The sequence below is a fragment of the Saccopteryx bilineata genome, chromosome 9, assembly GCF_036850765.1.
Source record: "Saccopteryx bilineata isolate mSacBil1 chromosome 9, mSacBil1_pri_phased_curated, whole genome shotgun sequence".
In the NCBI taxonomy this organism is placed as follows: Eukaryota; Metazoa; Chordata; class Mammalia; order Chiroptera; family Emballonuridae; genus Saccopteryx; species Saccopteryx bilineata.
In genome coordinates this window covers 84,326,503-84,345,147 of record NC_089498.1, presented here as the reverse complement: position 1 = coordinate 84,345,147, position 18,645 = coordinate 84,326,503, and positions in this window count along the sequence as shown.

Below are 18,645 nucleotides of genomic sequence, written 5' to 3'. Positions count from 1 at the left end.
TCACATTTGTTTGGACTTGAAACTTTCTTCCATACATCAATTCTCAGGCAGAGTATGTAAGGCATGGCAAAGGCACACACTTTTTGATTTATTGACCTTTGACCTTATTTACATTTGCTTGAAAGTGCAATCTATTTTTCTGTGTGTGTGTGACAGAGGAACAGATAGGGACAAACAACAGGGAGAGAGATGAGAAGCATCAATTCTTCATTGCATCACCTTATTGACTGCTTTCTCATATGTGTCTTGACTAGGGAGCTACAGCAGAGTGAGTGACCCCTTGCTCAAGCCAGTTACCTTGAGCACAAGCCAGCGACCTTGGACTTCAAGCCAGTGACCATGGGGTCATGTCTCTGATCCCATGCTCAAGCCAGTGACCCAGTGCTCAAGCCAGCAACCTTGGGGTTTCAAACCTGGGTCTTCTGTGTCCCAGTTCAATGCCCTATCCACTGCACCACCTCTGGGTCAGATTGCAATCTCCTTTATTTACAAACTCAAGACAACAACTGTGTTATCACATTTGTGGGTTTTTTTTAGTTTGCATGTTTTGTATTTTACCTTGAAATATTTTTTGAAATAATCAGATATATTAACATTAATACATATGCACCATCAAATCCTCATACCTCACTCAAGATTTACTAATTGTCTAAGAATTCATTTATAGCATCAATTTCTTTATAATTCAGAATAACTCATTTTATTTAGTTTATATATCTCTTTAGTTCTCTTTAGTCTGAAACAATTCCTCTGACTTGCTTTAAGTTTCAAGACCTTACTACTTTTGGATGTTAAAGGCCAGTTATTTTTCAGAATGTTCCTCAATTTTAGTTTCTAGTTATGTTTGTATAATGGTGAGACTTAGTTTATAACTTTTGTCCAAAATTCCACGTCTGTGTTGTGCTGTTCTCATGATATTTTATTGGGTAACCAGAGATTTAAATTTCCCTCATTACTAATGGTTTCCACTTGGTTGTTTGGTATCTAACACAGTTCTCTACTGTAAAAGTAATGTTTTTTCCTACTTTCTAATTAATAGTGATATTATTGGCAGAAACTATGTGAATATGCTGTTTTTCATCAGACTTTTTAAAAGTATTTATTTATTTACTTACATATATATGAACTTGTGGATTTCTATTTTATTAAATAGGTTATAATTCATTACTACCATGATTTTGATAAACATATTGCTAATGATTTGTTCAACAGGTTATTTATATTGGCTTCTGTGTTTTTCTAGAATGTGTCAATTATCCATTGAGTACTTTCTTATTTTCTTTTTTTTTTTTTTTTTTTTTTTTTGTATTTTTTCTGAAGCTGGAAACGGGGAGAGACAGTCAGACAGACTCCCGCATGCGCCCGACCGGGATCCACCCGGCACGCCCACCAGGGGCAATGCTCTGCCCACCAGGGGGCGATGCTCTGCCCCTCCGGAGCATCGCTCTGCCGTGACCAGAGCCACTCTAGCGCCTGGGGCAGAGGCCAAGGAGCCATCCCCAGCGCCCGGGCCATCTTTGCTCCAATGGAGCCTTGGCTGCGGGAGGGGAAGAGAGAGACAGAGAGGAAGGAGGGGGGGTGGAGAAGCAAATGAGCGCTTCTCCTATGTGCCCTGGCCGGGAATTGAACCCGGGTCCCCCGCACGCCAGGCCGACGCTCTACCGCTGAGCCAACCGGCCAGGGCCTACTTTCTTATTTTCTAATGTGAAAGGTATTCTAAGCACATCCTTAGCTTTCCTTGCCTTGCCTTGTAATCAGACACTTCTCCAGAGTCGTGATTTCTTTCAATGATGAGTGGTATTTAGAAGTTATGTGTGTATATGCAATCACAACTATTGTAATGTTAATGATTTCAGACCCTTATAGAGATGTGTCATCTATATTTATTATATCTCTACATACACGTTGAAAATCGTAAGTTTCCATTGATAATTTCAATTCTAATTCAATATCTTGGGTTATAATTTAGTTTAATTTTAAATTTCTAAATTTTATTTTTTGTATTTGTTTCTCTAACAGTTAAAAATGAAGCTATTATTCTTATAATTTATTTGTTAACTTCTCCAATACATATCTATTCTTTTATGTTCCCATGTGATCTCTGACTTTCCATACCGGGCCACTCCTCAACATGGACAATCTCATCAGTTTGTAATCTGACACCCCCACGTGGCCAGCCCTTTATGTGAGCACATGCTTGACTTCTTTGGGCTTTCACACATCACTGCAGCTGCTACCATATGTAGGAGCATTCCTCATCCTCATCTCTTTGATATCTCATCCCAGTCTGCCTCTCACGGCATACTTATTACTAACTTCAACTTTTGACATCCTGTTGAGGCCATTGTACTTACCCAATATCAAATATAGGCACCTTCCTTGAACTTTGCCACCTAATGGATTTAGGATTAAATATGTAGTTCAGGAGGTAAAAGTGGAAGAACTCCTACTTGATTATTTTAATAGAAAATTTTATTGAGATAATTATAGCTGTACAAACAGATATAAGAACAACTACACAGAAATCCTAGGGTACCTTTTACCCAGTTACCCCAATTGCAACACTTTGTGACAGAGACAGAGAGAGGGACAGATAGGGACAGACAGGAAGGGAGAGAGATGAGTAGCATCAATTCTTTGTTGCAGCACTTTAGTTGCTCATTGATTGCTTTCTCACCAAGTGTAACATTTTGCAAAATTATATTGCAGCATCACAGACAGAATACCAACATTGATATAATTAAACAATCTCATTCCATTTTCCAATTCTTCATAATTTATTGTGCATGAATGTCTGTGGGTATATTAAGCTCTACACAATTTTATCACATGTATTAGTTTATATATTCATCAAAGTTAAGATACTATACAAATCCAGCACCACAAGGACTGGTTTACCCTTTTATAAACTCACCCAGCTCTCTACTGCCTCTTCCCAACTTTATTTCCAGCTTAGGGCAACAGCTACTCTTTCTTTATGCCTAAAATTTTGTCACTTCAAATATGACTTATTCTGATAATTGAGAGGAAAATGAATTACTGCTGCACAGGATGGGGAATTATGTATCTGGAACTGAGGCAATTATCTGGTGAATCTGTTAGCCTTTCCAGGTTCAGTAAAAAAATTTAATTAAAAACTATAGCAGTATTATGAGTTCTTTGTATATTTTGGATATTAGGCCCTTATCTGAGCTGTTGTTTGAAAATATCATCTCCCATTTAGATGGCTATCTGTTTTGTTGTCAGTTTCTTTTGCTGTGCAGAAGCTTCTTAGTCTGATGTAGTCCCATTTGTTTATCTTTGCCCTCACTTCCCTTGCCTTTGGAGTCAAATTCATAAAGTGCTCTTTGTAACCAAGGTCCATGAGTTTAGAACCTATGTTTCCTTCTATGTAATTTATTGTTTCAGGTCTTATATTTAGGTCTTTGATCCATTCTGAATTAATTTTAGTACAAGGAGACAAACCGTAGTCAAGTTTCATTCTTTTGCATGTGGCTTTCCAGTTTTCCCAGTACCATTTGTTGAAGAGGCTTCTTTTCTCCATTGTGTGTTGTTAGCCCCTTTATTAAAAATTATTTCACCATATACATGTGGTTTTATTTCTGGGCTTTCTATTCTGTTCCATTGGTCTGAGTATCTATTTTTCTGCCAATACTATGCTGTTTTGATTATAGTGGCTCTATAATATAATTTGAAGTATTGTAATGCCCCCAGCTTTGTTCTTTTTCCTTAGGATTGCTCTGGCTATTCAGGGGTTTTTATAGTTCCATATAACCCTGATAACTTTTTGTTTCATTTCTTTAAAAAATGACATTGGAATTTTGATGGGAATTGCATTAAATTTGTATATCGCTTTGAGTAATATAGTCAAAATGAGACTCAGAGACATGGACAAGATTGTGGTGGTCACTGGGGGTGGGGATGGAAAGGGAGGGGTGGTGAGAGAGGAGGGGCACAAAAAAAACCAGATAGAAGGTGACGGAAGACTATATGACTTTGGGTGATGGGTATGCGACATAATCAAATGTCAAAATAACCTGGAGATATTTTCTCTGAACCTATGTACCCTGATTGACTAATGTCATTCCATTATTATTTAAAAAAAAAACTACAGCAGTAATCAAAATCAGAATTTTTCAGAATTCAGATGCTTTAGGAAACAGAATTTAAATTTTTTGTCATAGACAGACCCTCTTGAGGGCAAAGGAAACATCCACTGGTGTTAGAGGACCAAAGTCATAAATACTGACGGTGGCCTCATTGATTCTAGTTTCCAGGACTGTGGGTTTTTATTATATACATGTATATAATTTTAGAACCAGCATCATCATAACCCAAATACCAGATTTCTCCGCAGCAGAGGTCTCCTCCCCAGGGGGGCCCTCCTCAAAGTTCTTCCACTCCGTGAGCTGCCCTCCTCCATAGTCTGAGGCTCAGTCAGACAGTGCCCCTTCGTTAGATATCTGTGTTCTGTCCTTTAGGGACTCTATCATGACCTCCTGAGGCACCAGTGTCATCTGAGCCACATTTCTGCTCAGATACAAGGTCCCATTTGGGGGGCAGCCTTTTCCAAACTTCTGAGATTTAGCAACCCTAACCCCTCCCACAGCCTCCGCAGGTTAGCCATTTTCTGCAGTCTCCCTCTCTGTACCATCAAATACAGCTTTTATGTATTTGATTTTCCTGCCTTTGAAATCCCTCATACAAGTATAAATTATACCTTGTATTAAATGCTAAGTTAATATAAATGACTTGACTTATATTTTACTGTCTAGACTGACTGATACACAATGCAAGTATTCTGCAATTGGTTATTCCTTACTTTGCTGACCACAGACATTTTAGCAATGAAGTTAAAGTATTTCAAATATGGATCTCTATAACATCAAACATTCTTCTTGTTTGCTTGGCTTTTTACAAAATGAAATTTGAACTTACATGAACTTATATTTACCTCATATAGTTAACAACTATATTTTTATATCAATACATAAAAGTTTCTTGTTCTTTGTTCTTCAAATATCCTATATAGCAATTTGAAACTAAATTAATGACTATATTGAAGCATTCAGTCTATTTAAATATTAAAGAAATTTTACATAGTTGTATCTTGGTGACTAGAAAAGACATCTGCGCTATGCATCATAACCATATATAACTCTTACATATAGTGCCATGCAGAGTTACATTGTTCAAGGAACAAATAGAGTTTGAGAAGTCTTGTAGTGATATAGAGACAAAGATTCAAGTTCAGAAACTGCCAGGAGGAAGAGCTCTGGGGATCATATTAGTTTTCCAGTTGGGAAGCCTCAGGACCATGACCTAGAATCAGAAGCAAACAGGTAAATGAAGCCAAGACACCCTTTCCTAACACCTAATCTTATGGCAGCTTAGTCTCTGACTAGGTTACAATTGTCAGCCAATCCAAGGAGGTGTATACTCTGAGATCTATGAAAAATATAATGTAAACCTAATTTATTGTTGATGGACAGTTTCTCCAATCCAAATCCATAGAGGAGACTGAACCATGAAAACCAGAAAAGCTAACTGAATCCTCCAAATGTACAAGAATTCAGTTTAAAAAGGAGAGCATGTGAGTGGAGGCAGTCTGTGTAGTGGGGGATGGTAGTGAGGGGTAAGACAGCACTTTAAGTGAAGCCTCCTCCAGCATCACACAGATTCACTTCAGATGGTCTTAAATCTCTGCTTCTAGCTGGCTTCATGACTGCATCCTCACTTTTCTTTAGTTTGCCTACCTGTTCCACTTGTCTGCAAAACTGATAGATACAATTACACTTATAAACTTTTCTCTACAATTCAAAATTTATTTGATTATATTATTCATGATTATTTGAAAAATAAAATTACCTAAGACGATTCTGTAGGGGAACACAGCTTGAAGGCAAAGCTTGTCAGTTTGTTCAATAGCAAGCATACAATGTTATAAAGTAGGGTCTGGACTTTGTTATTGATTAAGTATGATTTTAGTCAGATTACTATTGGTCCGTGCAAGTCTTGATGGGTGACTTACCCCCACATTGCAATGTAATTATATAAGAGAACAGGAGACGGTGGTGTGCATGTGTGTCTTTTTGTCTGTGTTACAGAAACAGTCCTAGAAGACTTGGCTTATGTCTTCCATAACAGAAATCAATTCCATAAAAACAAGTCAACTAGAATTATAATCGGTCCACAGAAAAAATATGTTTTTTAGAAATACGGTAATAAGCATAGAATTAACAGTTAAAAGAGCTTCAAGTTTTACCTCTAACAGGAACTCAGAGATAATGGGATATATAGTAGTAAACTCATTTTCAGGGTTATAAATATGCAGTAATATTTGTCCCTGGCATTGTACATTTGCTTAACATACCTAAAATAAACATTAAATGTAACAGAAAAAGTTGAATAAATTTTTTAAAAGCCATATACCATACAAACACTATTTCCTACTTTGTATACTTACTAATGTAACACTAGCCACTTAAGCCTTCATGCTTGATTTTAAGGAGCACCTCTAGAGCTGATCCCCCTTGTTCTTCCCAAGAGATGATCTGTCCTGTCCTGTGTTTGCCTGTCACACTGCTGCCATCTCTGTTACATTAATCACATTATTCTACCTTACAAAAATAAAAAGAAAAAGAAAAAGGAAAAAAAAGCTTCTCCAATTTAATAAAAAATTCTTTGTTGGCATGTTCCAGTTGGGAAACGTTCCCTTTTGTGAAAAAATTTCAAGGATTTTTTTTCCTTACTGAACAGTTTATTCAAGTTATTTAATAAATTATGTATTCAGTATTAATATCATCAACAGAAAATTACTGTATTTTAATGGGGTCAAAATTAAATTTGAACTGGATATTTAGATCAGGGCTAGATGGGTAGTTTTAAATTTTAGATAGTTTTAAGTTTGAGACAGAGATACATTGTCTGCCTATTAGTGTGACCATTCAAACTCATGTCTGCAACTGGTTACATCCACATTATACAAGGTCTTATGTAAATGTAATTACAATACAAAGGATCAGGGACATTTCCATGACACAGAGATATAAATATACTTGTATGGCCAATAGTCGGGGCCAGCACAGCCTCCTGGCTCATGCATGTTCGCATTTGACTCGGATAGACAGTAATGAAACAACGAAGCAAAGAACTGGTAGGTCATCATTTTATTCTAGCTCGTAACTGGCTGGAGAGTAAATACAAACACACTGGGCACCAAAACCCACTCACATGTTCTCCGGTTCCACAACCAAGAGAATCTTTCCAGATTTTTCTAGAATCAAAGGCCCTCACCAGTTCAGCAGAGCTTACAAAGCCCCTCACCTCGGTTCCCCTTCAGCATCCCGCCATATTGCTGCTTTCTTTCCAACCACCATGTGGTCTCTTTCAAGATGGCCTCCTAGCTCCTCCTTTTAATATTTTTCAGCTCGACAATCCCTCTTCCAGCACACATTAGCATAACCAAGCCTCTTCCCAAGCATGAAGGTAATGAACATTATCACCTGGGAAACACAATCATGTTGTCAGTGGCCATTTTTAACAATAAAAGTGAGTAAAACCAGAAAATATAGATTTTACAAACTTATTTGCCCAACAATACTCACTTGATTATTTCTACATGGTTCTGAGGATTTTCATATTTTCAGATTAATAAAAAACAGCAAGTCAAACTGCAAAAGAAGGGATAAACTGAGCAGTGAATAATTTCATAGTAGACTGTATAGTCACACTAGTCTATGCACTCACGAATTTGACTGAAAGATTTATTTTATAGCAGAGGTTAGTGAGAAGAGTCATAAAGAGGGTATTTGCTTTAGGTCTTCTTCCTACAAATTCTGTGATCACAGACCACTCATTCAACTTGACTTTGATTTCCTCACCTAACACGAGGGCATGACACCAGAAGATTTCTATTTTATTATCTATTTCTAATGCAAATAGATTCTAATGGCTGTAAATGTGTTTTCCAAATAACATTTGTGATAAAATATCATTGCCTATGCAATTAAAATATTAAAGTCTGCTTAAAATATATATTTTTAAAAAATGACCACAGAGGTTTTTAATTCTTTGGCAAACTTATTCTAAGTGTCTTAGAGTTAATTCATTACTAAATAATGTCTATATAGTTGAGACAAATCAGCTGAGCAGAAACTAATTAGAAATTCACAGTGAATTCTAATTTAATTCTATTTAAGTAGAAATTACTTAAATATTAATAAGCCATTTTTATGTTGTCCATGTAATGATTCTGTTGGCTTCCAGTTTTATTACAAGTCGCAGGTTGGTTTTCACTGTTCTTTTTCTATTGTGCTGGGTTCCTCATAAAACACAATGGAAGATTTTGGAATGAGAAGATTTACAAGTATGTGAGATATTCAGGTTGCTTAATGGAAGGCAATTACTTTGTATGTAGCCATGTCTGATCATAAGTAATATGATACTTATCAGTATTATATTATGATATGATATAAGCCAGAAAGCTCAGTTGGTTAGAGGATTGTCCCTAAATGCGGAGATTACTGGTTTGATCCCTGGTCAGGGCACACACAGGAAGACATTGATGTTCCTGTCTCTCTCTCTCTCTGCCCCTTCTTCTCACTCTAAAAATCAACCAATCAATAAAAAATGAATGATGTACTTCAATTTTTTTTCCATAAGTATGTAACTGATAATTTGGATTTTATTATTTTATCCAGTTCACTCATTTGCAATAATTTTTAAAAGCCATGTATATTTAAAAGGGGACCCTAAGTAGGTTATTTATTGAGTACCTACTATATACAAGGCCTTGTGCATCTAGAGCTTAAGCGAAGCAATGTCATTGTTAAAAATTCCTCAGCTCATTATAGAATTTAAAGTAAAAAAAAAATGACACTTTTATTTAGGTGTCACAGTGAAGCGTTGTTGAAAGAGGTTATCAAGAGGATGTGACTACTTGTTGACCCACAGGCTAGACCTGGCCAATCAGAGGCTCCTCACTTCTTACCCCTGTCTTTGGACTGTATGTTCTGCCCACATTCCCACAATGGGAGCTGTTTGCAAGGAGGTAGCTGGAGATAGTAAGGTGTGTTGAGACCATTTGAACAGTATAATGTGACTGAACCCCATTAAAGCCTCTATGTAAACTTTTAAGAATCTGACAGGCTAATGCAGATATCTACTCATATTTTAGTTTACATATTAAACCTGCCATCTATCAAGTCATAGTGGCTTGTCTCCACAGACATCAACCTGGGTCAGTTTCAGATTTCACCTGGGGAAGATTGCAAGTGTAGGGTAGCGGGCAATGGGGGAAGGTCACGTGGGGAACTCAGACCCGGGAATTTTGGCTAGGGCCACCCACAACTAAGTGCACCAAAAGAAACTTCCCAAGAGCCCTTCAGAAAAGAGCGACCATCTGCCAGCCAGTGAGATTTCACCACGTCATATTAGCTCAAACACCCTAGCGACCCTTTAAATATCTCTCACGGGGGTCACCCCTTGCAACTTCTCTGACCCCCAACCCCCCCAGGACATCGTCCGGGCAGCACAGTACTCAATAAAGCCTTTACTATTTCACACTTTGTGGCTACAGCCCCTTCTTTCTTTCTCGGGAGGGAAAAATACAGCAAGGTTGCAAACCAACAAACATGTCTTACATGATGTGTTTTCTCTTACTTGTTTGCCTGTTATAGGTTCTTCCTCTCTCTCTCTCTTATGTGTATATATACATACACACAACTGTGTATAGTACCTTATATCAGTGGTCCCCAACCCCCAGGCCATGGACTGGTACCAGTCCATGGGCTATTTGGTACCAGTCCGGAGAGAAAGAATAAATAACTTACATTATTTCCATTTTATTACATTTAAGCTGAATAATGTTTTATTTTTAAAAAATGACCAGATTCCCTCTGTTACATCCATCTAAGACTCACTCTTGAGGCTTGTCTTGGTCACATGATACATTTATCTGTCCCACCCTAAAGGCCAGTCCGTGAAAATATTTTCTGACATTAAACTGGTCTGTGGCCCAAAAAAGGTTGGGGACCACTGCCTTATATTATACACACTCAGATACTTGCAGATCTCTGCAGATCTCTCTCTCTCTCTCTCTCTCTCTATATATATATATATATATATATAGATAGATAGATAGATAGATAGATATAGATAAAATGCATTTATTTTTTTCATTTTATTGATTTTTAAATAGAGGGAGAAAGAGAGAAAAAAAGGGAAGCATCAACTAGCAGTAGGTGATTCCCATACGTGTCTTGACCAGACAAGCCCAGGGTTTCAAACCAGTGACATCAGCGTTCCAGGTTGATGCTTTTTCCACTGCGCCATCACAGGTCAGGCCTATATAATGCATTTATATACTATATATTTCAGTGGCTATAATTTTTTAAATTATGCCATAATATATTTTTTTATTCTTTGTAATAACAAAGTGAAATAGGAAAAGTAGATTTCAGATGTCATTTTCTTATAACATCTGATTATTGTGGAAATGCATTTTAGAACATTATTAGAGAAATGATAAGTATCATGTTTCCTGGCTTCACTTTATACGACTACATTTGAATTTAGAGATTCCCTCCCCCACTTCATTTCTGTCCCTGTCCTTGCCTTAATAGAATGGCTAATTTCTGATGTTCTTTTTTTCCAAATTTTATTTTTTCTCTCCATTCACAAAGACATGGCTGTTGATTGTGTTTACCTATCCACTTGTACCTGTGTTGTTCATCAGTGGCGTCAGCTGGTGATGAGCAGAATACTTAATACCAGTTAGAAATGAAGGCCACGGCACATAGTTTTAACTATCGTATCAAAGAAATTAAGTTGAACTGATTGAAGCTAAGTTGTATTTCTGTGCTCTTCAGCAGCTTTTTACTGTTGCGGCTGATTTGCTGTAATTTGCTATTGGTCTCTCTGTATGTGAGTGTTTATGTTAGTTGCTGTGGTTAAATGCCTGCAATTCAGAGGTGCTACTTGTTTTATAATGCAGAGATAATGAAGAAAGCATTGCCAGAAGCAGAGCCAAGTGGTTAATTGCAAACCAACATCAGTGTTTCCTCGTTTGTCAGGAGAGGAAAACAGGTGGCAGGTGGCCCTCTGCCAGAACATTTTTATAGAAATAGTCGTGGGTCTTTGAAAACAATACCTGTATGTAAGTCATTTAAAGATAATTTCAGTGTTTACATGTCTTTTCTGGAGGAGCCTTGAAATCATTTACATTTGCCAACTGGTGTTTAACTCTTTCTCATGTCAGTTATTGGGATCATTTAGAATCCTTGAAAAATCCATTCAGTAAGAAAGGTACAGATATTGAACCAAATGGGCATCAGAAGACCTGGATTTTATAACTACCATTACATTACATCTCACCAGCGCAGTGGATTTGCCAGCCAGTGTCACTAGCTCTTTTGTTATTTCCACATACACCTTATCTTCTCTTTTTTCACTCTTTTATCTTTCCTCCATATAAGAAGTTAGTAAATTTTCTTCTCCCAAAGGGCTGTGACTAAGCAGAAACTATCCTGCATTGTGGTAGAATGGAAAGTGAGATTTATAAGAGTCCCTCATGCTGCTAGCCAGTCTGCCAGTTAACCTCTTCCTACTGACTCCTTCTTACCACAGCGGCCTATGAGTCCAGGACCAGAAAGAGGCTACAGTAGAAATGAGCACCCACATGCCACAAAGAAGTTCTCAGGACAAATTTCATTGTGTCTCACATCTCTGAAGCCCTCTGACTCCATGAGGAGGCCAACCCTCCAAGGTCCACCTTCATCACTGGAAATCTTGTGTCCATATGGCTTTAACCTGACTCAGCTCTGTTCACTCACAAGTGCTTGCTGGAAATGAGTCTGTCTTTTCAGCCAAACTTCCCTGTGTCCTCTAACTCTGCTTTGAATTGCTCTGATTTTTCTGTTCTCTCAGAAATCCGCATGCTCCCTGAAAATACAGTTTCCCTCACAGCCCTCTTACTAGAAGGTTGTTTCCTTTCCACAACCTATTTCATACATGATCACTCACTCTCTAACCACAGCTAGCTCTTGTCAATCTTTTGGTTACTTTTATTATCATGTATATAATTCAGCCACTTCCCTGACCTTCTTGTATAGTGACGAGTGAGTTCCACAAAGACACCAAAGTCACATAAGAATTTCAAAGAGGAGTTTATTATTAAACCAGGGGCTGCACGGGGTTTCAGACTCCAAATCGTGCAGCCTGAAGAGTTGGGGTACAGAGTTTATAAAGGCTGAAGTCACAGGAATTTTAACAGGTGCGAGCAACAGATTACAGAAAAAAACTAGCAGTTAAAGCAAAACTAGCAGTTAGCTTATCAGAAAGCCAGAAGTCAGTCCCTGCTTGCTCAGTTTGCAAGGTTGCACATACAAAAATTTTAAAATTTCAAAATGGTGACTATTAGAAGGCATAAGAAATGTTACAGAATACAGGTTTCCATGTAAGGGGCTGGTGATCCCTTTGTCTAGAAGTATACGTCACTCCCATGACTCCAGGATGGGAGGGTAAGTCAGAGGATTAGTGTAGAAATTTTTAATTAAGGTGTGTAAACATTGTTTCTTAAAAGCTTTTAAGGAAAGAGAAGAGGAAGGGGTTTTCAGATAAATTCTATCTTCTTTGCTCTGTGTAGCAAGTGGCGCCAGTCCTTCCAGAGAACTATAGGAAGTAGTTAAACTATGACTAGCTGACTCAGTTGCCTCTGCCAGCTCTTCTCCTTGCATTCTTTTTGTTAGAGGAGGGGAGGGGGCCTGACTTTTCCTCTTTAAAATGGCGTTGCTAATGCAACAGTTTTAGTCTCTTGGCACCTTGTCGCAACCTGTCTGTCTTAGACCTTGATGCTTGTAATGCCTTAGTCTTTTACTCTAATTTCAGCCCTGTAGTTGAACCCTAAAACTTGATGTTATCAATTAAGAGAGACCTCCAGTTTAAAAATGTCAGTCTCCTACCGCATTTTCTTCCTTTTGCTTACTCTCCAAGACCAACAGCTTCTCTACCCACCAGGAATTCTATTGATCCTACTGTAAGGGGTTAACTTACAATTATATCTTGTAAAGGTTGAGTCACAGAATTTTCTGTAAGAAGTTAAAGCACAGAAGATAACAAGGAGCTTAGTTCACAAACATTAATCTTTATTTTGTTGCCTAAGAAGTACAGAGAGTTCTCTCGCAGAAGTTCCCAGGAGCATCACAACCCTAGCCATTCCGGAGCAATATCAAGGATGCCAGATAGACCTGAGCAGTGTCAGAAGGACATTCCAGGAAGGCCCTTCAGCAGACCTGTATCCCATCTCCCCCTTGTCTATGACTACTGCATAGACTTTGCCCTTTGCACCAGTACTAACAACCCTTGTACCCTATATAAACAGCACCAGGAGAGTGTTAAGATAGTTCTTTTGGACATGAGTCCCCTGCCTTCTCAGGTTGCTGGCAATCTGAATAAAAGACACTTTTATGCCACTTGGACCCTGGTTTCATGACTCAGCAGCAATGGGCAACTTGAACCCTGACTTGTTCCCGTAACAATACGGTAGTTTTACTACTACCTAATACTCAACCTCCTAGCATAGGTTGGATTATATAATCCACTATTAAAATCACTTCATTGTTTTTAGCCTTAATCCTTTGTTATACCCTTATTCCTATTTATTTTGTGGCAAACCTCAATCCTGGTTAAATTTATTTTTGCCTCCATATTCTCAATCATAGCCAGAGAAAATCAAATGAACATATTAACCAATATTACCTGAAATCTAAGACCTCACATTTTAAATGAACTTGGAGAGTCAGGTTCAATTTTCAGATGGTCATAGGTGTCTATTTGATAAGGAACTGGGGATAGATGTGGGAACAGCTGTGAAGATTTAAGTCTGACTCATCTAGACATCTGGGATGAAATTAAAGAACACATAATAAAGAGGCAGTTCAAGGCTAAGAGTCAGGAATGTGTGTGTCTGGCAAGTTCAAGTTTCCACAGAAGAGTAGTGAAGCTAGAGTTGAACGAGAGGAAAATTGGTGAAGAATGAGAAGAGAAATGGTCTGCAAGGTAATTGGGAGCTATATCCCCAAAAGACATGTAAGCAACTGTAAGAGTTTCAGATTTAATCCAAGTGAGAAGAGAAAGTATGGTGGAGTTCAAGACAGAAAAGTGACGTAGTCTGAATTACATTTTACAGTGATCACTTTGGCTGCAGTGCTGGGATAAGACTGTGGAAAATAGAGAAATAAGATGATATATTCTGAGATTATTGTCATACTCTGAGTGAGAGAACCCAGTGAATTAGACCAGAGTGGCAGAACTGGGCCAATACCTTCACCCCAGGGAACAGAATCTGATCTTGTCATTCTATGCTATTTGCTCTAGCATACTCCTCCTTTTTTCTTCTCAGGATTAGTCTCCCACCAGCATACAGACAAACTGTAATATTCCCTCCTAAATGAAATAACGAAAACATTTTAAAAAAGTAAAATATTTCATACTAGACATTGCTCCTATTCCTCTTCTTTTCTTTATACAAAAATTCCCCAAAGGACGACCTGTACTGTGTCCACTATCTTCTGCTGGCTCTTGCATGCAGACAAGTCTGGTTTCTGTTCACATCTTCCTCTTTCCACAGAAACTACTTCTCTCACAGTCACTGACTTTGAAACTTTATTTTTAACTTTTATCAAAAGGTTATGCATATCATTTTAAAGGTTAATATTTTCAACAAGTTTTTTTTAACAAAAAGCAGTAGTCAATTGCTCCACCCTCATGACCACTTTAACTCATTGTGCTGTTTTTCTATGTGCCATCATGTTTCTAAATAACAAAAACTCTTTTGTTGTCTCATTGTTTTTTGTGCTATACACACATGGGCAGTTTCCCCTTCACTGTCCACCAGATCCAGTCATGATTTTTGGTTAATTAATATTCACTAACATTAGTCTGGAATTTAAAATAGTAACCACAATTGAATTACTTAGCCTTTTTTTTTTTAATTTACTTATACAAAATTTTGTTTTCTCTGGAGTCCTTCATTTTCTTTTTCTTTGCTTCTTTGATCAGTTTTCTATATACTTATTATTAATTAATTCCTAAAATTCCTACCAGGTTGATGAATCTCCTCTCAACATGATTAAAAGATATTGGAAAAATTTGCAACTTTGAATCCCTTTTTATTGGACACTTGCCTCCTAGAATCTTCTTTGCTCTAATCTGGACTGGATGCTCTGGGCTATGATGTTGTCCTTGAGCCTTCCTCATCCATCTTCCTCTGGCTTTTACACATCTGTCTAATGTAGAGAACCTCTCTCTCCTGCATTTTCTATATAATGCTTTTAATGTTGGTTTACACACTTGTTTGAATGGAGCATATTTTTCAGAAGTTTACAGAAATAGGATACATGGGAGGTAACTATTTTAAGGCCTGGAATGTTTAACAGCACCTGTTATTTATATTTCTAGCTTTTGTGGTGATTTCTAATTGGGACAGTTTGGCTGAACTGAAACCGTGTGAGCCATATTGCTATCCCTTATATTCCAGGGTACGTCTGGCCACCGAAGAAGTTTGTGTGAGACGTGGGGGTGACAGTGAAGCAGAGCCACTCCACACTGCATGTAGCGCAGGGCATCTGGGGTCACTTTAGCTCACACATGTCTCACTCATCTCCTAGCTCACCGTGTTCAAGCAGAGTAGTGCTGGGCCTGCAGCCCCTCCAGCTGCTCAGTCCTGGGCCAGGTGCATGTGCGGCTATGAGCTCACAAGTAGCAGCAACTTTCACAGTAACCCTACATCATAACTGGAGGTGGTGAAAGATGGTGCGAGTTCCAGCATCTCCCTTGTTCTCCGCTATCTGCAGCTTTCCTCCTCTCTATCTGTCCTGCTGGCAGACAGTAACTTCAGGTGCATGAGCTGACACATACATTTGTTTACCATCTTCCATTGTCCATGATGGAATCTTTATCACATGTCCCTTTGTTGTATATCACTCCACTTATTCCATCCTTATCAAATCCTACTTACTGAGTAGGTCGTTTAACAGGATTCGTAGGTCAAAAATGCTAGGTTGATGATCAATTTATCTCAGATTTTCCAAAACCTGCTGCACTGAATTTGATATCTGATGACCTCTTGAGAATGCTAATGTTTTCCTGATTCTCAACTTCTTATTTTTGTAAACTTACATTTTCCTTGAATGTCCTGAAATAACATGACTATTTGATTTTTAAAAAAATCTATAAACATATTAAGTGCCATTAATCCATTATCCATGTCCTGCAAAATCCACCACATTCTCATAGGAGCTCTGATTTTTTTTTTTTTAATTTTGTGGTGCAAAACAGCCTGCTTTTGGTCTTCTTCACAGTTTAGTTTTTCTGACCTGTCAGATTTCTCTTTGTCATATACTGTACTAAGTTGTCTCTCTGCTTTTAGCTCCTAAAATGTTGTTGCTCTTGTTTCCTCTGCTGTTGTGTCCTTGGAATTTTATGTATTTTTTTATGTCTTTACTCCCATTAGGAAAGAGTTTTGCAAAAAGAAGAAGAGTTGCTCAATGGAGAGAGCATTGTCCTGGCATGCCAAGGGCATGGGCTTGACCCCCCACCCCTTCCCAGGCAGGGCACGTATGAGAAGCAATCAATGAGTGCACAACTAATTAGAACTAAATGGGACAATGAGTAGACCTCTCTCTCTCTCTCTCTCTCTCTCAAATCAATGGGGGGAAAAAAGAGTAAGACAACCCCTCCCATATCTAACCCCAACCCACACAGTTCTCCAGGAGCATTTTAGACACTGGGCTCCCAGGCTTACTTACTGCTTTTATATTGGCCACTCAGTCTCCGTTGCTAAACTGCCTTGCTCTTCATGTGTCCTTTTCTTTCTAAACTCTTCTATAATGACCTCACCCTGCTAATTTATATACTTGCTATACAATGGTAATTATGAAATTTACATCACCAGTCCTGACCTCACCAAAAAGCCTCATCTTTTCTCAAAGACTTCTCAATCATAACTATGGTTGAACTCTTGCTTATTTCTTCACCCTAATCTGACCCTCTCAAAATGTCAATTCATCCATTCAGTTGCTCAGGACATAAAATTAGACATCTGTCTCATTTATTCTTTTAGGTACCTCACATCCAAACCATAGCAAATCTTCCTGGCTCAACATATGTGTCAAATACAAATGACAAATCTGAACACTTTTCACCATCTCAATGGCTTCCATGTGAATTTCCAGGGTCCCTTGTCTAAATCACTCTAATTGTATCTTAATAGGTCTTTACTCTATCATTAGTCACCTTGAGTCTGTTCTCTACAAGAAAGTCAGAGATCTCTTAAATACTAATGTCAGATCAGGTCTTCCCTTCCTCAAAACCCTTTAACATTTTCTCATTGCATTTTGAGACAATTCAGCTGTTACCATAAATTAAAAGAATTTATCAATCCCCAAATATACTAAGATCTTTCCCACCCAGACCCCACTTTCTAGAATATATTCCCTCAAACAGTCTCATGTTTTAATCACTCATATTTCAGGCCACTATTCAACTGTGGCCACTTGGGAGAAGTCTTTCCTGGTCAACAATACTAAAATAGCAGCCCTTAACACTTCCTGTCTCATTCTGTACACCATATTTCTTTAGAGCACTTATCACTACTTGATATTGTATCATATATCTTGTTTATTTGCTATTGCCTGTCTCCCTCACTACAATATAAAATGTTTGAGGTCATGCTAATATTCTCAGCTCTGGAACTGTGCCTGGTACATTGTGGAAATTCAATAAATACTTACTTTAGAAATAAATATTGAATGACCAAAAATCCAGGCACTGTTCCATGTGGTGGGCCAAAAGCACTGAACATGATAAATGAAGTCTTCTCTCTTATGGCTCCTATAGGCTAGTCTAGGTCAGTCATTCGCAATAACATGCACCAAGTTTATTAATTTGCTCTCATGTGAACCCATCTCTGAGATCATCTTGCTATCCTGTGCTAAACTAGAACCTGAAATGTAAAATCTTATTAAAAGATTTTCAGTTATCCTCTATATTTCTTTTCATTTACTTGTATTTATAACAGAATATCTAACTTATTACAAAATTTACAATTGTATTTTAAAATTCTCAGTAAGCAACTACTACCTCATAAGTCAGGCTTAAGAGTTAAGTGGCAAATGCTTAATATCCCCATTTACAACTAAGAAACCACAAAAGAGCACTGAAGTAACTTTCCCAAGGTTACCCAATGAATCATTGCCAGAGCTGGTATTAAACCCCATAACTCATTCCTGTTTAGGAAGCACTCTTATTCCTGGTTCTAAGATACTCCAGGAAAACACTGTGTATCACCATCATTTTTCACTGGAGAGTTTAGAATAGGAAAAAAGCTAAAGTCAACTTTGTAATAGAGGTCTTCATTTCATTCTTGAATTTCAGTAAAATAGGATTAAGAATCATTTAATGTTACAGATTGTTTTAAACTGAGATTGGCTTGTATCATTAATCAGTTTGTGAGTTCTTAAATAAATAATTCCACATATTGGAAAAAATGTTGCTAGTGGTCAACATTTATTGCACCTACTATGAAATATGTCTTTGTTCACTGTGAAAATATTTTTAAAACAGAGATCAATAATAATAATTCAT